Genomic DNA, 23,970 nt, shown 5'->3' on the forward strand with positions numbered 1-23,970 from the left:
AATACAGTGCTTGACACATCGTACATGCTCAAGAAATGTGAGTGGTTACTATTATCAGGAGCTGCAAGTGACACGATTACAAAGTTCCAAGTTGCTCAGTGAGCCAGTCTCTGGATAGTCTCCGGAGCCCCTGCACACTCCCTTTCAATGTATCTTCTTTCTGTGGCCCCAGGTGGAGGCCAAGTCTGACTGAAGTGAACTAGTATAATCTGTGCAGTGACAAAGAAGGGGTGTGGTGGGAAGAGCCAGAGGGTCACTGGAGAGCCTGTGAGCTTGAAAAATCTTCCAAGAGATGAAATGGAAAGAAGGCATGAGCAATGACACTTGAACTTGGATTCTCATGCAATCAAGAAAAGCCAGGTAAGATCCTGGAGTATCAGGACTGGAAGGAGATTTACACAGCACCTAGGGTGGATCAATCCCTCATTTTACAAATGAAGGAACGGAAATCTGATGAGGTGAAGGAATTGCCAGGGCCAGGCAGCTAGTTAGGGGCAGAGGCAGAGCCAGGAGCCAAAAATCTCCATGCCTTGTCTTTGGTCCACAGTGAATCCTGCCTGCAACTGGCTTGATCTCCTATGAGCCCTGGCTTTCTGTCAGAAACACCTGGAAAACTTAAAAAATCTTCAGGTGTTGGGTTCCTCCCCAGAACATCAATAGGGACATGTGACTATACCAACCACCTCCCTGACCCCTCCCTATTGCCAAACTCTCCATCCCCTCTTCAAAATTCAGTTCTCTATGTATCTCCTCTGAGGCTTTCTTGGTTAACTATGACAAGACCATAGCAATAGTAATGATAGTAATAACTAGCATTGTGAGGCTCATGATATGCCAGCCACTGTGCTGAGCACCTCACATGGATCATCTCATTTAATCAGGAACTATTCCATTTTGTCAAGCCCCTCTATACAGCAGGGGAAACCAAGGCTCAGTAAATGATAAAGGAGATTGTCCAACACCAAACTGCTATAAGTGACGGAGCTAGAATTTGAACCCATCATGAGTTCTGACTCCAGAGCCTATACTCTTCACCCAGTTCTGTTTAATCATCACGTACGTTTGAACTTTCAAGGATCTGCTTTGCATTCAATATTTTCCTTGCATATTCAGCTACCCTCTGTCTTCGGCTGCACTGTAGCTCACAGAATACAGGGGTTTCTCCTCCTGGGAGGCTGCTCTTTGCCTAAGCCTGTGGCACATCAGTGAGTTGCTGAGTAAGATGAGGTGGGCAGAGGCTCACCAAGGAACAGGGGCTTCTTTAGGATACCCTGGCAGTGGCTCTGGAAACTCAGTTCTTTAAGTACTAGGCATTTTTGAAACCAAAAACTCATAAAAATAAAAAGTTCACATAATCTTGGAGTTGGAATAGACAATAGAAATCTAGATCTACTAGACAGAGAACTGAGATCTTTGAGAATTAGGCAACCTGTTAAAGGTCACACACATAGCTGATGGCAGGGATAACACGATTCTGGGAAATAAGCATAAGAAGGTAATTTTTATGTAAATCCCATGATAAATCACCATGTATTATCTACCTAATAAGCAATTATCTAATTCAGTCCACGTAATGGGGTAGATATTTTAGTCGCATTTTATGGATGAAGAAACTGAGGCACAGACAGGTTAATAAGCAGGTTAATTGTCCTGGCTTACCCAGCTGGGAAGCCATGGAGCCAGTTTTTAACTCATAAGTATCTCAACACCAGATTTCCCATCTCTGATCCATTACATAGTATTTCTAAATGTATTAAGAATTTATCATGAGGTAGGTGCTTTACATGCATTTTAACAGTCATCCCAACAATTTTTGGCAGCAAATAATGTATCCCAAGCTTAAAATGAAGCAACTTACAGAAGCCAGTAACTAGCTCGAGTTTGCTTAGCTAGTAAGTGGTGGGGCTGAAATTCAAGCAGAGGTCTCTGACTCAAGGTCTTAAACTCTCTGCTACTGGTACACTGGGCTGACGGCCAGACCGGGAGAGAGAACAAGGCTTAGGACCGCTGTGAGGTCCCACAAATACACCTCATTGGCTTTGGGCTATGATGATGATCAAAGGGGGATGGTCCTGTCTGTCACTCCAAGTCCCTTCCCAACTACTGGCAGCTTCCTCCCAATGTGAACTTCAATACTGACACTTCTCAATTAAGTACATATCCCCCTGCTCTCTTGCAAATTTGAAAACAGACAATAGAAGGTCACGCTTTCCAGGAACAATTTCCTTGGAGCTGAGAGCCAGCTGGAGATATTTCAGTCCCAATTAGGTCATTTTGAGGGGAAAGTTATAAGCCTATACAAAGGAGCAGTCACAGCTATGTTTTGCAGGCAATCTTTTTAGAGGATTCCCAAGATCACCATTATGAACACTGTTCGCACTTTCTCCAGTGCCCTCCCTCTACTGAGCCGTAAGTACTTCTCCAACATAGATTCATGGAGTTCCCCAGCACCCCAAAACGTTAAAGGGAAGAAGGAGGTGACTTAGTAGAAGGACATATGCTTAACATCAAGGGGAAAACCTAGGAAAAGAATCTAGATCTAGTCCAAAGCAAGGATGGTTAGATCGACCCTAACTATACTGCTTAAATCACTCAAAAATAAGAAGCCACATCACTCCTAAGGCTGAAGACCAGACAATTGCATTTCCCTCTATTAGGAAGAAACATATTAAAAGGGGTGCTAATAAAAAGAAATATCTGGGAAAGGAAACAGAGAAATGTCCATCTCTAGCTTTTCATTTTTTAAAACTCCAGCCCTTTCTGTCCCATTCATTCTTCGGAAAAATTCTTCATTTTTTTTTTTTTTTGCATTTTTGTTGGGGGTGGGAGTCACCCGTTTCTCAGCATAGATAGTTTGAGTCACCTTTCTCCCCCTTTTCCCCATCTGATTCAGGCTCCTGTTTATTTGAAATGTTCATTTGAAATAGTTGTCTACTTTCTCCAAATATCTCATCTCTTCTCTCTGTCATTTTAATTGCAATAGTTTCTTCAAGTTCGAAGAAAACGCATTCCCTTGTTGTTTCCTTCGGCCTTTTCCCTTTCAGCTGCTTTCCTGAACTGTTAACTGCACCAGTTCTGTTTTACTGACCACAATCGGTGCAGCTGGGATGGGAAAGGAGCAACTGAAAAGGAAATGCTAATCAGACCTTTGTATAGACTGCAGTGAACACACACACACACACACAATTTTTTTAAATAAGGGTTCTGATTTAAGGAGCGAAGTGTCTTTTCTCTGTAATCCACACAATGAGGATGGTTGAGTTTTGGAAATGCCCCCAGTACCTGTTTCCTCCCGTGACCCGAGGCAGCTGGAGCAGAGCCTCCCCAGGGCTGACCTTCTCCACATTCTCCTCTCCCAGTGGGCAGTCTGCGGATGAGCTCAAACATTCAGAGGGGAGAGGTGTGATCAGAAGGCACAATTCCCAGGTCAGTATCTGGGTAGAAATGGCCATTGGAAAGAGCCATGGTGTGGGGAGGACGCTATAGGGGCAGAAACGGGGGTGAAGTTTCTAATATTTCTGTCAGGGCCAGGAACAGCTCAGAGAAAGCTCAACCAGAGCTTTTCCTGAGACTAGAGGCATGGACTGTATTTTCGGTGGTGTTTTTTTATGCTGGTTTTAAACCTGGGAGAGAGAAAAAGCACGTGGCAAGGCCACTGTTGATTCTCCAAGTCCCATGTAGCTTCACATCGAAGGTGCTTTATAGATTTCTTTAAGAATATTCTCCAACTCCTAGCTAGGGAACAGAGCCAACGAGGGAGGAAGCTTGGAAGAGGAAATGAGCAAACTGGAGGAAGCTTGCTGGAAAATAAAGAGGCCCAGACTTGTAAACGAGATCCATGAGGTTCTTGTAAGGTGTGGGGCCCATCACTTACATTCTCTGGGCTTTGGTGTCTCCGTGATTAAAACAGGGTTAAACTGATTGATCTCAAAGTGACTTTCCAATTCTAATATTCATATTACTGAATAGTAGAAATAAAACCATTCCTCTCTGTCTATTTTGTTGTGGGGTGATAGAAAATAGTCATGAAGTGAGACTTTATTATTTAGTCACTGTCTCCAATGAGCCCCAAAAGACCCATCTTTGAGAGAAGAAAAGTCCTGCTCACTTAAAACTTGCCTCAACATCAAAGCAATTTCTCATCTCCATCCCAACCAAGCAAGGCCCCTTTAAGGTAGGGTGTGTGTGCAAGAAACAGGCCAATGCTCTCTCCACCTCTGACGTGCAAGTGAGGGTGGGGGGAGGTCGGGGGAGGAAAGAGGAGGAGATGGGAATTTTCTAATGATCTTCTTTACTTAATAGGCACAAGTTGTTAGCTTGATCTGAGAAGGCCTCTTTCCCCCTGTGCCAAATCCACCCCCTCCTTTTAGTAATGGGTTTAGTTCCCACAGCTAATGTACTGCGTAATGAGGCTGGAGGGAAGTGGAGTGCTCTGCAGTAATGATACGGGGCCTCCTGGGCCCTGACAAAGGACAGAGAGAGCCCAGCTGGATGGTCTCAGTGACCGGGTCCACGCTCCTCTCAGCCCTGCTGAGACCAAGGCTCCTGCTGAGCAGGGGATTGTGGTGCAGGTCCAGGTATAAAACCCAAGGGGTCCTGGTGCAAGACAAATCTCTGCAAGACCAAGCTCATTTCTTCTCCTAAGCCCTGATTCAACCTTCCTTTCCCTCCCTCCTGGCCTTCTGACCACTGGTTCAGAGGCCTCTAACTCCCAGGAAAACCCACTGCCCATATGGGAAGGAAGGTCCCTACCCCATTCCATCAGCGTGACCCCGGCAGCAGGTGAGGAGCCAAGAGTTTGGGCAGAGAGATGCCCAACAGGAAAAGCAGCCACACTGAGAAAGTGAGCCTAGCCCTCCTGGTCATTTCTGATTGCTCACTCCTCCGTGTTCAGGGCACTTTGCTCTCGGGGGATGCCACCTGCTTTACTTTGCGTGGTATCGCCATTATGTGTGCGCCCTTCATCCCGTGTGGCCTGTGCCCGTGCTCGCTCCTCTGTCTCCTTTTCATTCCCTATGGTCTCTAGTTATAACATACACCAGAGACCAGGAGCTCACCCCATAGGTACTAAATTGAAATTATTTGAATGATGGGAAAATGGGTTTTGAATATTTCTGTCCTTGGAAAAAACCTGGGGGTCATTACAAATTATTCATTCAAGCCTCAACCCAGTGGGCTCCAGGGATTCCTGAAGGGGAAATGGGAGAGATGAATCAAGATAAGATGTCAGAATTGAAGGGAAAAATATTTAGTCTTTCAACTAATCCAATGCTAACTTATTCATTAAAGAAAAAAACCCAAAGCATCACTGCTGGAAAAGATCAGCAAGAGACTATTCAAATGATCAGGAGGAGGTTGCTGGTGTGATTGCAACCTCAATGCACACTTCAGAGTTTATAAACTGCATATAATATTTATTGACTTTGTCTTCTTAACATCTATGATTGTGCCCTATTAAATGTGGGAACGTTTGGGGAAAATAGAAGTTCCTATGGCCAGGATCCTCACCTGAACCTGAACTACTTGATGGTGTAACTGGCCTCCTATTAGACGACTGTTTCCACACCCATAGGCAATAAGCTATTATTGACTGAGTCACTATATAAAGAGCTCTGCCCAGTGCTCTGGGCGAGGCAGAGATGAAGGAGGATTACAGACCTGCAGACTGTTAGATGCAGATGTGATTCTAAGGCTCAATCTACCACTGGCAGAATAAAGTTGGGTATAAACCCTTTCACCCCAAGAATGTTCCATTGTTATTCCTCTGTCTCACTGAATCCACAGTGAACTTGCCTGGGGTTAGAACCCTCAGGCAGGACAGAACGATGGCAGATGAGACAGTAACTTTCAGAAGGTAAACCTCCCAACTTTCAGATGAGAAATCTGTGCTTCTGAGGTTAGGTTACAAGGTTGTACAGCTAATAAAGGTCACAAACAGCCCACCCCACCAAGCCTGTGCTGTTCTCATGGCCATGGATCTGTAAGAATGCATCAGTGTGAGGGACAAGGCTGCAGACAGAGACAGGTTTGGGAAGTCACAAAGGACCACAGCTGGTGAAAAAGGGCTTGCTCACTGCCTCCACAATTCTATAAATTGGGGTAACCCTGGAAGCTTAAGTGAGATTACATGTGGAACAAATAAGACAGATCCTTCGCAAGGTAAGTAATAAACTCTGGCACTTACTAAATAACAGCAGGACACAGGCTAACTGTGTATCAAGTTCTGTGTTGGCCGCTTTGCTTCCCATGGGAATTCTGGGAGTTAGGCAAGGGCCCTGCCCTCATGGGGGTACTTTAAGAGACAAAGTTACTGGGAAATATAAATATCTTTACAGATAACTAGGAAAATTCATATCTAATGATTCCAAGTAGGTTAATGAGTGTGGATAAAGGGAAGGTTCCTGTGGCCAGGATTCTCACCTGGCCCTGGTTGGCTAGCTCACTACACACGTGTTGGCAATATGTTGTTATTGACTCTATATAAAGAGCTCCACTCAGTGCTCTGGGCTACATGGTGGCACTGATGCAAGGCTGCTGGAGAGCAGAGGCTGGAGTGGTGGCAGTGCTGAGGACAGAGACTGATATGGCTGTGGGGATAGACAGGCCCAGAGGCAGAGACTGGCTTGTTGCATGCAGACTTGCTCTGAGTGGCCAGGATTTTAGTGACTGACCTGCCACCATGGGAATAAAGTTGGGTATAAACCCTTTCACCCCAAGAACCTTCCACTGTCATTTCTTTGGTCTCTGAATCCATAGTGAACTTGCCTGGGGCTGAAACCTATTGGCAAGACAGTGAGGAAAAGTGGGGAACTGGGGAAGTTTCCTAGTCCTCTGAGGCTAATACTGGGTTTGCATTCCCTCCAAACATGCTCAGGCAATGGAGGGTGATAGGCTCCTGGGCTGGCCCAGAGACCCGCGGCTATGGTCTGATCTGAAGTACTGTGTCTCAGACCCTCACTGACAGGTCATGGATTGTCTGCAGGGTCCCTTCTTGCTTCTTGAAAGGTCCTAAGTTTCGTGGTCCGTCTAGGCTATTCTTCACTAATAGCCTTGTCCTCAGAGGGCTATCCTGGGCCAGTTTCTAAGAGATGAGCCTCTTTACAGCGAATTCATTTTTTTGCATTTGGGCAGAAATAGAGATTCTTATTTCCCACCAGGGATCAATACTCCCCTTTCAGAAACCTGGCCTCCTTGTTATTCCACCTCAGGGCATCAGCCTCTGCTGGGAACCCAGCTCTGCCCCACGGTACACACCTGACCATTTCCCCTCCCCATTCAGATCTCCACCCAGGCGTCACCTCCCCGAGAGACATTCCCTGGTCTACAGCAGCTAGCCCTCCCATGATTTGCTGTCCTTTTGCCCTAAGTTATTTATTTTTCATAATCCTTATCTCTGCCTAACATTTATTTCCTTGCTTGTTTATTGTCTGTACTGGAATGTAATCTCTATTTAAGGAACAAACCTTTCTTTTGCTGACCACTCTGTCTCCAATTCCTAGGAAGCTGACTGGCATGTAGCAGGCCTTCCACAACTGGCTGTTCAGTGAATGGAGGACAAGAGGGGTCCTATTCCTCAGATCGCAATAAAAAAAACAAAGCCAAAGCCAGCTAAAGGGCTAGGTCCCAAAAGAATTTTATCTCCCCTGTCCAGTGAGAGCAGAATCCCCCCCATGCTCACATAACGAGCTTTACTACTGCCTCAATCTCTGACCAATTTCTTTAAAAGACTCTCAAATATACTGGTCTCCTCACTTTAGACCCCTTTCTACTTCTCAAAGCATTTCCCTTCTCTAAGCTGGACACATGATCCCCTTTTGTGCTGCACTTGCCCCCCAGGCCCTGTTCCTCTGAACCTGCACCCCCTCATTAGAAACCAGTGACGTCCTCTTTCAATTGGCCTCATCATGTTCTTCCTGGTTTCGCCCAGAGCTGCTGCCAAGACTTCCCACCTTGCCTGTCTGGCAAACATACCTCCGTTATGCAAGGGCTCAGTTATCAGAAAGAAAAAGAGACACATTTCCATCAACTGTCCCGAAGTCAATCAAGCCCAGGCGGTTGGGCCAGCCTCCTCATCTGCTATCAGAGTAAGGGACTTAGGACCCCAGCCAGCGTCACAGAACCAAAGCCTGTTTACCTCACACCAGCAGTCATTAGCAGTGATGCTCCTGCTTGGTTTGGAAGAGTCTCTGGAATCCTAAGCTGCCAGCACTGAAACACGGTGAAGACTTACTGGTTGAGAGAACAGAGGAGGTTTATGATCCACTTAAAATATTTGTGTAAGGGAAGCAGGGATTCACCACCTGTTTCCCCTTCCACTGATATTTCTGACAGCTGAGGAATCTTACCCTTCACAATTCCTCGGCTTTGTGCCACACTTTCTAGCCTATTCTTTCCATTTACATGAACATTTTCATAGAAAAGCATAAATCTTGACTTGTCATGAGGCAGGAGAGTTCTCTCAACTCCTTATGGGGTGAGGAGCATTTTTCCACACGTCTTGACAGCCCGGCCCCAGCCTCTGGTTTTAGACTGACAAGCTGCAGTCTATGCTTTCCTCCAGAGCTGGGGCCCGGGGTGGCTTTCAGCAGTTCTTCATGGAGGTAAAGAACAGAGCACACAGTAGGTAAGACAACAAGAGGGCATTGGAAGGAAAACCTGTCTCTCCAGCCTTTTTTGAGTGCCTCTTACTCTGATGTACCATTAGCTTGCTCCTGGAGAGCGGCCGGATATAACGACTCTATTAACAGACACATGAGTGCTCCTTACCCCCCAGCCCATCAACCCCTCCTTCAAGGGCCAGAGTCTGGCTGGGAGCTCTGTGAGTGCTGCAGGCACAGCTCGCCCCTGCCCCTGCAGAGCTAGCAGTCTTTTGGACAGAGGCACCATTGGGAAAGGAAAAAATTCCAGAGCTGGAGCTGCCTTTCAGAGTTACCTGGTCCAAGTCTCTTCCTTGAAAAATGTGACAACTGAGGCCTGGAGAAACAAAGTGAGATATTCAAGGTCATGTGGCTAATTGGTGACAGGCAAGGACTAAACTAGTCTTTCAATCCAGTGTGCTTTTTCATTATGTCATCAGCATTACTATAAAAAGATAATTTATTTAGCACCTGTCCTTGGAATGAGCTGCTAAACAAAGTACATTTAATAGGCCCAGTCCAGGCTCTTTGCCCAAAGCTTAGTATGAGAACAGAGAACTGACCACATCAATCCAGATAGAGCTATTAAAAAGGACACTGTGGTACGTGCACATACACTGAACCAAGGGAAACATTCAATAAACCACGTACTGGCTTTATTTCAAGGGTTCCTCGTGGAATGACAAAGTTCCGGTGAATCCTGTAAGTTATGTCAGGAACTGAGCATGGTGAGAGTATCTGCGGTTTGGCTGGAGGTGATAAAGGGCAGGGAGGCAGCCTATTGAGACAAACTTGATTATGATGACAGATTGAGCACACACTCCAGCATCACCCTTTCAGTCTAAACTCCTAAGCATGACTTTAAAAATCGATAGAAGCCTGGCAAACAAGTGCGATTCTACAGTGACAGGTCTGGAAGGAACATCCCCAGGGCCAGCTCATCCATCGTTGAGGTAGGGCTTCACCCAGGCCCATATGCAGGCTTCCAAACTGACATAGCTGTACTTTCTTAAAACCTGGGGAGGAAAGAAATCTGCAGCCTCGCAGGCGACACTTTCCCATGGTCCCCCAGCCCTCACTGTTGAGCCTCAGTTTATCGCGCTCGGTCCAGTGGCCACTGCCCTTGCTGGAGAGGAAGCAGAGGCAGACACCTGTCTGCACTGTCCCTTCTGCACAATCTCTGGTTTGAGCTGGACCCTAGTAACCATGCCCTCCGTGACCCCCTCCACCTCACCAGACATTTCTTCTGCAGATTATAGAAGTCTGCTCTTTCCAAACTTTCTGATCCTCCCAGAGCCCTCTTCTTCCTTTACCTTCTGACAAGCCCAGAAACTCTTTCTAATTTCAATCCTGGCCACCCTCTTGCAGCATATTCTGGATGGCGAGGGGAGGGTGCTATGATCGTCTCTGAAGTGAGGGCAATGAATTGGCCTATTTCACTGATTGCTCTAAGTGTTAAGCATCATAATGTAATAAAGTCACCAGCTCATTTTATTGGTGGTATTTTTTCTCAAGTGTTCAATGTTTTCTAAGTGCTACACTATCCCATCACCCTATTGCACTGAAAGCCAGAGTGATTGAGACTAAAATCTTATTCAGAATTTCTGCCTCATCCTATCTTAGCTTTCTTTTTCCCCTTCTGGGATTCACTGAAGTCACGACTACAGCTTTGGCCTCTGGACTGATGGTCAATTCTCAGTTGTCCACCTGTGGAATATCTATTTTGTGGGTCTGTCTGTGCTGCTAGCCGTAGTGTGGCATGGACTTACAGAAGACAGACCATTCCATGCGGGCCGCAATGAGGAAAGCAGGCATCTGCACACGCAAGCGCTGTACACAGGAACTCAGCACAGCCGGGATCTGAACAGTTGGCCCCCTGCGGGGACCAGGTTATGTGTTGTCAGCGCCTTGTGCCTAAGGAGAGGAAGCTCATCTGCTCCTTCTAAGGAAGCTGGGTTCTGGGGGATGATCAGCATCCACCGTGTGCTTAGCAGGATGCTGCAGATGCTTGTTGATGAACAGGCATCATTAGTTAATCCATCTGCAGGCTCTAAACACCCACCAGGGATTTGAATTCCACACGACTGAAGCAGCAGCTGTCGCTCAGCACCTGCCACAGGGGAACTGGCCGGGTTTCAGAAAGGGTCCTCTGAGGCCAAAGACTTCAGGAAGAAGAGATTCCAGGGGCAAGGGGGTGACAGCTGGGGCTAGAGGGGAAGGTGCAGAGAGAAACTCCTGGGGGAAAGAAGGGCAGACAGACAGAAAGCAAGTAGTCCTCCATGAAAATAGGAAGAAAGAGGATAAATGTCGGAGGACTAAGCTCAAAATGAAGCTAGAGATCGTAAGGAAGTTGTGGCAGGAAATCTCAGACTGCCTTTCCCAAGGACACCTTCCTGCTCTTCCGGCCACCAGAGGGCTCCTGTATTCCAAAAATATTATGGAAAAGCAACAAATATCTCCAGTATTTCCACTCTGAGCATACATGTGTGAAATTAACAATTTCTGCTTATGTACAAAAAAATTGTCTTTTGAGAGTCAGAGGTTCTATTCTGATTTTGACACTATCCCTGAGATAGTTAGAAACCATCAACCTATCTTTCTGTGTCTTTCTGCAAAAATGGAGAGGCTGCCCCGGATCGTGTTACAATCTATACCAGAATCATGTGGGGGAGGATTAGAGAAAAGCGCTCTACCAAGTAAGCCTTGGGATTGCAGAGATACACATCACCTCTTTTCAATGTTCATATTTAGTTAAAGATGGAAAAGCCCTGTATCTCGGATGTCTTGTACCATCCTTGCCTGGGTGAAAATCACATACCAAGAGAAAAACAGAATGTACATGTGTTTGGTACAAGGCTCAAGTTAATGGGCCAGTTCTGTCAATATCTAACTACATGACCTTGGCCTAAACCCCTAACCACATGAGCTACAATTTTCTCCTCTATAAAATGGAAAGTGTTCTTATCTCAGAGGCAGGACACAGAATTGAATGAGATAAAGTCTTTGAAGGGAGTTGGCACATGGTGAAAGCTCATTATTCACTCATTTACTTGAGTCCCCCTTGCACGAGATTGACTTTACCAGGAATGCCAACATGAGTACAAAACTGGCACCAGCTGGGCAAGCTAAGAATGATATCAAATTTGCCCCCAGGTATTTGAAGGACTATCATATGGAGGAGGGATTTGAACTTCTGTCACCCCAAGGAATGGAAATGGGACCCTGAGTGGAAGTACTGGGGAATCAGATCAAACTTGCTAGAGAATTGTATGACTTGCCTAGCGTTAAAGCTTTCTAAAAATGGGGAGAGTAGTCCATGAAAAACAGCAAGTTAGCGCATACATGGTGGGAGTGCAAGAAGTTGGATGAGCAAGTGCAGATTCCTGCATCAGGTGGGAAGAGTGGCAGTTATGTGACCCCCATGAACCTTTCCAACTCACGGACTTCTTTGATTCTTTGCTCCGAACAAAGGGAAAAAAGGGAACACGTTATGTCAGGCTGGTCAAAAGGATGGTCTGTTTTCCAACCTGGCAGTTGTGGAAATGTACACTACCCTCTCATCATATGCTTCCTGTGCATCTGGTCAGCCCAGATCTTAACCCATGGATCTGCAGAGTGGCTGTTGCTTAAGCCGATTACTTCAATGCCCAGAGCAGTGTTACTCACATCAAAGATGGTTGATATAGATGCATTCCAACACTTGTGGAACCACTGGTGTTTGACACAATAATGTTTGTCCAAAGGAAGGTGTCCAAAGAGAAGGGCAAGGCTGGGAAAAAGGAGTGAGTGAGTGATGGAGAAGGTGGTGTTGGGTGGGCAGAGGCATGCACAGTGGGCTCACAGTTCAAGCCTCTTTAGATAAGGTATGTGTAAGGGCACTTTCCTTCCCATTCTTCCTGGATCTGGGGACAGAGAACAATTCTTTCTCCCATAGGCAAGGGACTGTCAAAAGGCAGGAGTCTGGACACAGGACTTTTGGAAACTCTTCCTCGGTACGGTCCCAGCGTAAAACTGAATTCCATGTAGACTCTCTCTTTAAAGAGGTTAGGTGAGTTTTAATGGTTTTTCTAAGAATACAGTGGGACAAAAGAGGAAGTATTCCTTGCTGTTGTAGAAGGAGGATATTGAAGAGAATCAGGAGAACTCGTGCACCTCAGGGGGTCAAAGTGTGGGGTTATAATCTAGAGAAACTACGTTTTGAAACTCAACTTGATCATTAACTAAATGTGAAATTTGTAACAATCTCCAAGTCACAGTTTCTTTATCTGTAAAAGAGATAATAATATCTCTTGGAATTCCGAATATATAAAGTGCCCAGTATCAATTTGGCATATAATGGTGTTTTCATCACGATAGATAGATTGCTTTTGCTACTACAGATTTGGTAGCAGTCAGGAACAAGGGACAAAGAGCTGGAAAAATCCCAGCTCAGAAAGGAAGGATATGCAGATTTATGGAGTCCAAAGAGAGGTGTGGGTATGTTTGCCCTGAAGGTATAACCAAGAGGCAGTGTTCTGGAGCTATGTAAATGAACTGGCATCCGTGCCAGATACAGGGTTTGGTTTGGGTAAGGAAAGGACATGGGTGTGCACAATATGTAAGCATACCGGCACACTCTCGGTCACCTTCAAAAGAACTGGCCTGGGCCACATTACATTACAGCAAGGGAGTGACATCCTCCACACGGCTGTGCTCTGGAGAGTATGTGCACCCCTGCTGCACGCAAGGGGCTGAAGGAAGGGCTCGCATAGACTCTTAGAGCCGGTCTCGAAGTAATGGGTATGTTGTAGGGCAGATGGTAGCCAGTGGCTCTCCAGTTTTTCTGAGGCCAGCAGAAAGGAGATGAACTGTGACTGTATCACGTGGAAGCTACATTATCCCCGGAGGGCTTCCCTACAGCTCAGCTCTCTTGAGACCCTCATATGACTGAACACAGGACATTCTGAAATATTAAGTGCCACTAATTCCTCATGTGTGGGGGATGATGTCTCCCACCTTTACCTGGGTACCAAGTCGTATGATATCAGGTAACTGTACACATCCCCCAAAGCTGGCTATAGCAAAGGCATGTTTTGTTTGAATGGAAAAACACAATGGTTTTTAAGTCACAGGAATGATCTGTACCAGGGCCATGGGGGTCTGAGATTGGAAGGACTCTTCCAATTCCTTGGTAGAGATTGGAAGGAACTGAATTCTAACTATTGGCCCAACTATGTGCACTGTTAAGCAAATGCCTGCCAATGAAGCGAGGCACCGGATATTTCGATGGTCCTCTCCATTACTCAGCAGGGCAAACAGAGTAACCTAACCGCATTCTCTCTGAGGGAGGCCTTGGAAGAGATCAGTTAACTCTGTTCAAAAGTTAAGCAATTTCCTTCTCAAGAACTTGAGGTGGGAGGGAATGCAAATCACCTGTCCTGTTTGCAAGAACTTCCTGTCCCTCCCTCTCTAGCCCACCACCCCTGATGCAGCCTGAAGGGTTTGCAAATCCAATGGATTTCAACCTGTTTAAACCGTGACCCAGGGTACTAAGTACATTTTATACCATGACCCAGAACACACACACAAACACACACACACATGCATAGATTTCATGACACAATACTTCCTGCATGTACATCCTTTGGTATTTCCTATCCCATCCTATGCTTATCCATTTCATTTTTAAACTGTTGTGCATGACCTGAATTTCACTTATAACCTGAAGGATCTTCACCACTGGTCCCTTCTACCTATAGAAAAGTCTGCCATTGCTCTCCATTTCCTAAAAAAAAAAGGTCCAAATTTCCTTTCCATTAATAATGGTCTTTATCTTCCAGCTTCAGGGCCGCCATATTCATCCAAACACCCTATTCTCCCAACTCACCTGGCACCTGACCTTCCAGAGACCCAAGCCACAACGTGCTGCCCTGTCTCTCTGCCTTGCTCATGCCTTACCCTCAGCCTAGGGATGCCTCTCACTGCAGGAAGAAGTTCTCTCCATCCCAGATGGCATCTCCTGTGAAGACAAACCTGAGCTGCCCAAATAGAACAAAACTCTGTACTTGTCTCCCGTGGTCTTTAGGAATCCTCTGTTTGCAGAGTATATAATGATCAGCCCACCTCCTTATCATAGCTTAGATGTCCTCTATTTTTGAATCAGTGGAAATAATTTAAAAAGCAAAAACAAACTTCTGTCTTTCTCTTTCCTTTATGATTACCCTTGCCTTCTTTATCTTCAACCTATCCCCATCTCCACAAAGCTCAGAACCCCGACGAGAAGGGGAAGATCACATCAGGAGAAAGCGGTTGGTCAACGTTAGTGATGGCAAACCAATCTGGTTCTAGTTGCTCTTCCTCCAGACTGGCAGTTCTGTCTCCAGGGAATCCTAGCTTGGCAAAAGCACAATTCACCTGAATCACAAGCGGTTGGAAAAAGCAAGGTGAGTTGGAGAAAGCGAGGCAGAGTGAGAACAGTGGCTGGCTCAGGGTGCAAACCAGAGGAACAGGATAAAAAAATACCGATTCACAGGCCACAGCAAAACCTTGTTGCCAAATGCCCTGTTTCAGGTTTCAGATGGTAGGCAGTGGGTGACCTGATTTACAACCAGTCACTGAGTTTAATGAACTCTCAGTCATTTTATCTATACAAAAATAACCACAAAAAGACCCCCCAGTGCTGTGTAGTTTTCAAAGCAATTATTCACACATTATTCCATTTAATTATAGAGTGTCAGAGCTGGAGGAGACTTTGAGAGGTCAATTAGTCTAATCCCTCATCCTGCAGCAAATGGAAAGGAGACTGTGAATAGGCAGGTGACTCGCCCAAGGTCACACCCATGAGTGCAAAGCCTATTTATCAAACCATGCTTTTCACACAAAAGTATCCAGTGCTAACATTTCCTTTGGCCTGGATTTCAAAATCCCTCAAACGACACAGTATGGTGCTACCTAATCTTTAAAGGATTCCTACGCAGAGACTCTACAGCCTCTCTGGTCAACCCTTTTTATATTTTGGGGCCACGTGAGCTAAAGAGGTCTTTGCAGTGTACTATCCCTATTACCAAGATGACTAAGCTATTAACTCACCAGTAACAGATGCCAGATTGCCTCTTTTTTTTGCAGAAGATGTTCATTTAAGATCAAATCGCACACAAATCCCACCAGTCCCTGCTCAATTCCCGCAGCCTTTTGCGGTGGTTCCTCCCCTCGGTGCTCCCAGGCCTGACTGCTGAGCGCATCTGAGATGCCCCGTGGGGAGCCAAAGCCAGGAGGACGACGGGAGCCTCTGCAAAGCTGTGCTGGGGCAGGCTGGCAGGCCGCAGGCTCTATCCATCCCACGGGACAGGCTCTAGAACCGGTGACAGGGACGGCCTGGTGCAGCTACTCATGGAACTGGACCCCCCACCCCCACCACCCTGAAGGATTCTGCTAGAGCAACTCCCCTCTTACGGATGTGGAAACTGAGGGTGGGCGTGCTGAAGTGACCTGCCTAAGTAATTAGAGAAACTAAGCTAAGAGGACACCTAAGATCCCACGCTCCCAGACCAGTTTCCTTCCTCTACTGGCTGCCTTTGACTTTGCCAAAGAGGAGACTGAAGCATAGAGAGGTGGAGAGATGACTAAGGGCCGGGGCCAAGGCTGGGACCACAGAGTGATGGGAAGCTGAGGGTGAAAGGAAAGTAGGCTAGGCCTGTCCCACGTTGAGGCAGGTACGCTGCACAACTCCAGGGGGCATTCTTCCTACTGCATTCCGTGCACCCCTCCTCCCCGGCCCTTGTGTGCCCCACCGAAGTCGGAGCCCGAGGGCACAGGAAGGAAAAGGCAGGCGCCCTGGCCTTCGAGTACACCCACTACCAAGGGCGCCGGTGCAGCTGAGGTGCCTGGCCCCACGCACTGTCCGCGGCCCCTTCCTGGGAGCCGGGGACAGGGTCCGAATGCCTTTCCCCATTCAGTGGATTATCCCTTTTGAATTGTTAAAAAAAAAAAAAAAATGCTGCAGCTAGCGAACCTTGCCTGACAACACCGAAGGAATTTTTCCCAGGGATCGGCCGAAAGCTGACTCACATTTAAAGACTTGCCCAAAGTGGTCATGCCCCTCTGAGCAAATACCACAGGCATGTAAAACCTCGTTCCCCACGGCCTCCCGGCGGCGAGGACTCCCGGCGCGGCGGCGGGCCCGGCCCCTGATTGGACGAGCTCCGGGCCGCTTAGCCCCGGCGCAGCCAATCGCAGTGCAGCGCCGCCGCGTTGCTAGCCGGCAGCGCCGCTGTCCGCGAGGGAGGCGCGGGCGGGTAGCTGTCACTGCTTGTTTCCTGTCCCGGAGGCGGGGGTGCAGCGAGTGGGAGGCTCAGGCTGTTTGTTTAGGCAGGTAAGGCCTGGGAGGGAAATAAAAAGAAAGGGCTGAGCAACCTACACAGGACGCTGCCCCAGGGCCTTGGAGCAACACGTTTCCAGTCCGGAACGCGAGCTGCCAGAGGCTCCGGGCGACACGTTTTCCTGCGGCTCCAGAACTCCCGTCCCGCTCGGCTTTGTGGCCACCCCCTCTTGCAGAAGTCAGGAACCACAGGACAAGAAATAGTGCAAGAGGCGCTGGCAAGAGGCATCAGAGATCAGGGTTCTCACCCTCCCTGGTCACAGCTAAATTAGCGTGTGGGCTGTTTCTTTGCAACTGTCGTTCTTGTTTGGACCCGATCATCTTTATAAAATTCTTATCTCAACACTGAGAGGAGCACTGAGATTTGGTTATTTGTTGCTCAGTCCCAAAGTTTCCACCCAGCAGCCTCCGCTTTTCTTAACTTGCGAGGGGTATCGTGTCCCTGCCCTCCTTAAAATATTTCGGGTGTCACCTGTCTCCCTTCCCATCAGGCCTTCTGCCTGACGGGCTCCCCTGGACTGCTTTCAATCCCCACTGGCTTCCCCAGCTCTTTCCTACCTCAGGCCTTTGCAGGTGCTCTTCCCTCTACCTGCAACCCCAACCCCTCCCCTGGCCAAGCCCTAACTCACCTTCAGGTTGAGCCTAAAGGGTGCTTTTTTCCTGAGCACCCATTTGAAGTAAGTCCTAAATCCATCCTCTCTTCTGGCACCCTGAGGGGTCCCATCATAGCACATATCCCAAACTGCCATTTTATGTTTATTTGTATGTAGTTGCTTACGATCTCCTCTGATAGAAAGGGCAGAGGCTACTTATGCTTTGTTTTGAACTGCATCCCCAGTGACTAGCACAGGGCCCAGCACACAATGACAGGATGAATTCGTTAAAAAATGATCTTCAGGTGAGAAGAGAATCATTGTACTAATTTTAACAGATGAGGCTGTGGAAGCTCAGATAGGTTAGGTAATTTACCTACATTCATATGAGTAAAAAGTGTTCAAATCTGTTTCTGGCCTTCTGCTTCTGGTAGCAATTGTATTATAAAATAATAGGCCTTCAACGAGGTAGCAAAGGAGTCCTGGAACAGATGGCGAGAGCACTTTGGGTGCTTTCCAGCCCAATGAAAGTTCCATTCACTTATTCACTCAACAAATATTTATGGATCACCTATTATGAGCCCAGCAGCACAATGGTAAACAGGAGAGTCCCTTTCCAGAGCTTACTGATGAGTGTGAAGCTAGAAGTGTAAGCTATAGCCTTTTCCGCCAAAGAGCAGAATCTACTGTTTAGTAAAAAATATTGGTCATCTATTCTGACATTGTGTTGATTTTGGTGTCTGTTCTGATATTTAGAAGGCTTAGACTATATTTCTTATTGAACTAAAAAATGTGTTCCCTAATCTGGCAGAATTTTTTTGTTAATTTATAGTGCTCTTTATTTGGATTAGCAATGAGATCTGGGAGCTAACCACGGATATCTCTAAAGGGGGAAGATACTGAAGCAGAGAAGCATTACACACAGCAAGTGACTTTACTGGGTAATATTCCCTTAGCTGTGATGGCGAAGCTGGCCCTGCTGTCAGTGCCACTACACACACACACACACAGCACCACCACCACCACCAAGTGGCAGAGCAGATAATACTCAGGACCAGCCATGTGATCTCAGGCAAGTCACTGCCCTCCCAAGCCCCAGACTCCTCATCTGGCCCAAACGCTTTCCAGCAGTGAAGCAGCTATGAAATGAACTGGCCCCAGTACTTTATTTCTTTGTTTTATTATTATTCAGCAAACATTATTCATCAGCTGTTAGGCACCAGGCACTCTGTCCAGCACCAGGACTACAACACGGAGTGAAACTGGCTAAGGTTTCTGTTCTCAAGATTATATAGTCTGATGGGGGAAAGACTGATAGAATCACCAATTAGCTCCAAAAATTACTGATTAAACTATCACCACAGATATAATTACGAGTTGAACTGGGTGCTAAAGGGTGATCACACCATTGTGCAATAACCAGAGAAAGCCCAGGGTGGCCGGAGGAGGGTCAGGATGCTGCAGGGCCTTTTAGAACATGTGAGAGGTTTCTGTCTTGATCTGAGAGCAATGGGAACCCGCTGGAGGGTTTTAAGACAAGGATTATATGTTTTATTTATATGCTATAACTAGTTGAGGCATGGGACATGAGTTAAATGAGGTAGAGGAGAGAGGGAAGCAGAGAGGAAGTGAGAGACACATTAGCAGGTGAGAGATGATGGGAACTTGGAGTACGTAATGACGGTGAAGAGATGCATCTTCAGATTGGAGAAGGTTCATCAACATTGATCGGCCTTCAAAGCCCAGTGCTTCATTTCCCCCCATTTTCTCACAGTAAAATGTGCAGGTCTGATTGTATAAACCCACCCCTTTCATACCTGCCAACACTGAAGACTTGGTCTGCATTTGCTTGTGCTCATTCTCCTCCACTCTGGACCACGGACAGACAATGGCTCCTAGGGCAGGAAGCAATATAAATTCACCTCCATTTTCTCTCCTCTCTCCCTTCTTGTGAATCAGTCCCCGTATGTCCTCATACCCATGGCCCATTCCTGGTCTCTCCCTTGAGGTGGCTCATAGAGCAGGGACTGCTCCTGGTCTTTGTGGTTAACACTGTGGAAGTTCAGAGCCTGCAGTGTGTGGACTCAAGGGCAGAGCTGGGCGGAAAGGGTGTGCCAAGCAGCCAGTTCCCACTTCCACACCAGGTGTCTTTGTACAGAGACCCATTTCACTTGAGTCCTGCCAGTCACTGCTTGGGTACCCTGTCCTGCTGGTTCTTGAGAGCCCTGGAAATGCCCCGGGCCGGTTTTGCCTTTCTTCTCTGCTGTTCATTCTCCCTCTCCCTCATACATGCATGCGCATGGCTGCCTCTGGCTGTGGTGTTTGCACTGAAAAGGCTCAAGAGGGAAGGCATCACCTGCCTTTTGTGGTTAACCCCATACGAAATGAGCCTTGTCTACAGGAGAATTGGATATTTTGCTGAGTTGCCCTCCTTTACAAGATCCAGTGTTTTCTTTGAACCTTTCCACTGGCCTCTGAGGGAAGGTGTCTCTATCTGAAAAGGTAGATCTCTGGGTAGCTCTGCACCTGGGAGCTCCTTGGCTGGCTCTCTGAGGCAAGAATCCCAGTGATTCCATAGGATGCTCCCTGGAGGACCAGTTAGCTTCACCCCAAAGAAAACCCCGGCTCCCTGGCCTTCTACTGCCTGTGGCCCCTGGCACTCCTTGGTACCAAGAGAGTCAAAGTGAGAGGACGTGTGTAGTTCTGGGCACCCAGTCATCTGTCTTGGAATCTCTCCACCTGGATGGTGTGTAGCCCGGCAGTGTGTCCCCTTTTCTTTAAAAGACACCACTTGTTCAGAGCTGAGACCTGGACAACAGCTGTTTACCAACACTCAATGTAGCCAAGCATGTCGGCATGGCTCATGCCGCGAGAAGGCAGGGTATCTGAGGGGTCATCTCAGGGTTATCTACCAGTTCATAAAGCAATTAGCAGAATGGCCTGGCCCTTCCCAGCTTCCATTTATTCCTTCTTTCCTTTATTCATTCACCGGACTGAGTTACCGAAGGCAGGGATCATATCTACTCATCTGCAATATTCTGCATATTCCCACAGCTTAGCACAGAGCCGCACACCAGAGACTCATGAATGAGCCCATCCAACCACCACCCACCATCCGCTGAGTGCTGTGTGCGCAACAGGGATGGGACAGAAATGCCTGCAACCCTGGGACTTGGAGTTGCACCACAGTGATTCCTTTAGCTGTAACTGTGGGCCAGGGCTGCAGCAGGTACCACTGACAAATGATGAGCGGACAGTCCTGCATACCAAAAAGAAGCACCCCACCCCTCCGAGACAACGACCCCACCCAGCATTGCTCTTTCTCTGCCACCATTACTCGAGGTCCAGGGCTTGCTTCTTTGCACCAGCACTCAGCTTTCTGGCTTCGACCACTCTCCCACCTCTCCAGGAGCCCATGGACCACCTTGAGTGTCTGTTCTCGGCCAGGGGAGCTCCCTCCACAGTGCAGAGCCAGGTAGTGTGGCTTAGTAGGCTGGCACAGGTCTGCCAGACTTGGGCTGGGATCCTGTTTCCATCATCCCCTCACTGTCTGGAGTTGCACACGTTATCAAGCCTTCCTGAGCTCCAGTTTCTTAATCTACAAAGAGGACAATAAGCACCCAGAGCATCCCCTGCGCCAGGCTGTGTTAGCTCATGCAGCCCTCCCAGCACCGACAACTGACCACTGCTTTACAGATCAGGAAGGGAGGCTCAGAGAGGAAGGGCTCATCTACAGAGGCAAGAGCAGAACCGAGACCCAGGGGAGCAGGCAGGGGGACCGCTGGGCGGGGGCCTGGCTGTGGCCCAGCACCCTGCTCTCCATCCCGTTCGCAGGCCCTCTCCGCTCTGCTTCACAAGCCAGCTGCACCCAAGCAGAACACGTCTCCAGACTCCACTGCCCTTCCAGAAACATGGGCCCTTCTGTCTGTTCCTCCAGGCCTTGACCTCAAGTCCAAGCCTGGACTCTGGGCCATCCTGACGCTCCACCCCGCTGGGCTGCCACTCGGAGGAATTTCCCTGCACTCACCCTCCTCTGTCCTGGGCGCACAGCCCCAGGTCAGCGGTCAGCGGTCAGGTCCTCTGACCCGTCCTCTCCAGCACTCGCCTGCTCTGGGCCTGCCCGGGCAGCCTTTCAGCCTCAATTGACTCCTGCTGTTTCCTCAGCTCCAGGCCCTCACACTGCTTCCTTTACCCTTTTCATCCCTGCCCCCCACTCGGCTCCCACATCCTGCCCTGGGGCCCTCTCCCTGGCCCCAAGAAGTCTGTCTCAGTATTGTTCCCCACTTCCAGCATTAGCATTCTCAAGACCCACATTTGCATTTTGATGGCTCCTGTCCCAGCTAGACAGGGGTGCACTTTGATGCACATATATTTTGGAAAGAAGAGCTTTCCCCTGCACAGTGTCTAATTTTCCACTTTGATTCAAATGCATTCTTTGATTCTGGCCTGATTTACTCTGGGCCAAGACAGACTATAGCCAGCACCTTTAGGCTATGCTGAGGCCTATGAGATAACGGAAAGGCTTTGCCTGTGGGAGCTCCAGGGAACAGAAGTCCTGCTTCCCACGCCTCGGAACATCAAAGCTTCTTGCAAGTTCGCATCTGCAACCAGTGTTCTTCCCTCCCAGGCTCAGGGGCTTTGGCGTGGAACATTCCCTAGCACAACTGCAAAGGCCATTTATGGGGGTTCACTATGTTTCTCGCAGCCAGGACACCCACATTAGATATAGACAATATCAGGCCTTGATTCTAGGACCACTAAAAGTAGGCAAGAAGGGTGGCATAAGGCAGCCACCCCAGCCAGCCTAATCACCCTTTATTTCCCTGTATGTGATGCAAAGACCCATAGGGTTTTTATGGAGGGAGAAAATGATGCGGGGCCCAAACTGCTTTCTCATCTAGAGCATGGGTGTCAGGCTTTTCTCGTTTTTATATGCCTCTGGGCTGCTGGGGTTCAGCCAGAATTAGAACAGCCAAGTGCCAAGCAACAGAGAGAAAGGAATCTCCTGCCAGGTCTCCAGGGGTTTCGGGGCCACTTTTTACAGAGGTTTAGGGAATTGTGGTTTGCACAGCACTGCTTCCTAGAGTTCATTCCAACTGCAGAGTGATTTGCGATTCCTAGTCCATTGAGCTGCTCTCAACATTCATGTCCACCTACAAGCAGAGTTCTTTCATGCAAGGACCCTAAATAACATCTTATATGTATGGCGTGGGGGTAGAGAAACAGAGGCAGACAGTCAGGAAGGGCTGGGTTCATGATCTTGGGGGCTTCTGACTCCAGGGCAGAGGAGCCTCAGCTAACATGTTTCAGGGAGCTCTATATTCCTGGCTAAGGTTGATGCAAAAACAAATAGAAATTGGTCAGCCTAAAGCTCAAGGAGTGTATGTTCCAGTGGGAAAGAAGTAAATGCATCATACTATTAATAATTACCGCCTATTGATCACTTGCTCGTGCGGGGTATTTTTACATGCATAATTTCTAACTTTCTCATCAACGTTATATTCTGTTGCCCATTTCACAGAAAAAAGCTCCTATTAAAAGGTCCAGGGTCACACTGCTAGGAAATTGCTGAGCCAGAATTCACACTCATTCTAACTTCACTGTGCAAGACAAGGCCAAAGCCAAATGCCTGCGGACGTGAGAGAAGCAACTGTGGTGGGAGTTCAGGGAGGGAGGACCCGCAGGCAGCTGTGGGAATCAGAACCAGACCCATAAACGTCATCTGCCCCAGCTGTATCCTGAGGAGGGGCAGGAGTCCATAGGGAAAGATGTTCAGGAAGGCTCAGGGGCAGAAGCAGTGAGGTGTATTGGGGAAATAGGATTCACCCTGTGGCATAGGCTTAGAGAAGAAGGGAGCAAGGAATAGGTTGTCGTCAGACCACAGAGGGCTCTGTAGGCATCTGGATATATTCCACAGGTAATAGGGAAGGTATAGCATGGAAGACTTTTGAGTAAGGTAGTGACGTGAGAAAAGACATGTGTAGGAAGAAAACTCAAGAAGTTGCAGGTAAGGAATCCTGGCGTAGGAAGAGAATAAGGTGACCCAGGAGATTTAGGCCATTGAATTCCAAGCAGAGGGCGAAGAGATCCTGAAAAAGTAGCCTGGGAATGGTAAGATGGTACTCAGGATCTGGAATGCTTTGGAGATGGAAAGGGGATCTGGAGCATGAAGTAAGGTGTAAGCTGGACCTACAGGTTTGGAAATTGCAAGGACAAAGGTGATGATCGGAGCCCAAGGAATGAATTTGAGCAACAGGGGTTAACAGAGGACCAGAGATGTAGGAATCGATTCTAGACTCCAGGGCCAGAGGGGGGAAGGTGAGGAGAAGAGGAGACAGAAAAGATGGGGGGCACTATAGGGCATCAAGTGAGGAGACAGAATTCC

The 23,970-nt window shown here is 47.8% G+C and overlaps 1 long non-coding RNA gene across 1 annotated transcript in view; it reads right to left on the reverse strand.

Annotated features, from left to right (window-relative positions):
- Nucleotides 1-19,630, reverse strand: part of LOC140846455 (uncharacterized) — a 76,379-nt gene extending 56,749 nt beyond the window's left edge. Inside the window, exons 1-2 of the long non-coding RNA XR_012125550.1 lie at nt 19,564-19,630; nt 19,403-19,480 (exon numbers count right to left, since the gene is read on the reverse strand). This is a non-coding gene — a long non-coding RNA (uncharacterized lncRNA). The remainder of the gene's footprint in view (nt 1-19,402; nt 19,481-19,563) is intronic.
- Nucleotides 19,631-23,970: the final 4,340 nt, after the last annotated feature.

This window comes from Manis javanica, chromosome 15, assembly GCF_040802235.1.
Source record: "Manis javanica isolate MJ-LG chromosome 15, MJ_LKY, whole genome shotgun sequence".
Classification (NCBI taxonomy): domain Eukaryota; kingdom Metazoa; phylum Chordata; class Mammalia; order Pholidota; family Manidae; genus Manis; species Manis javanica.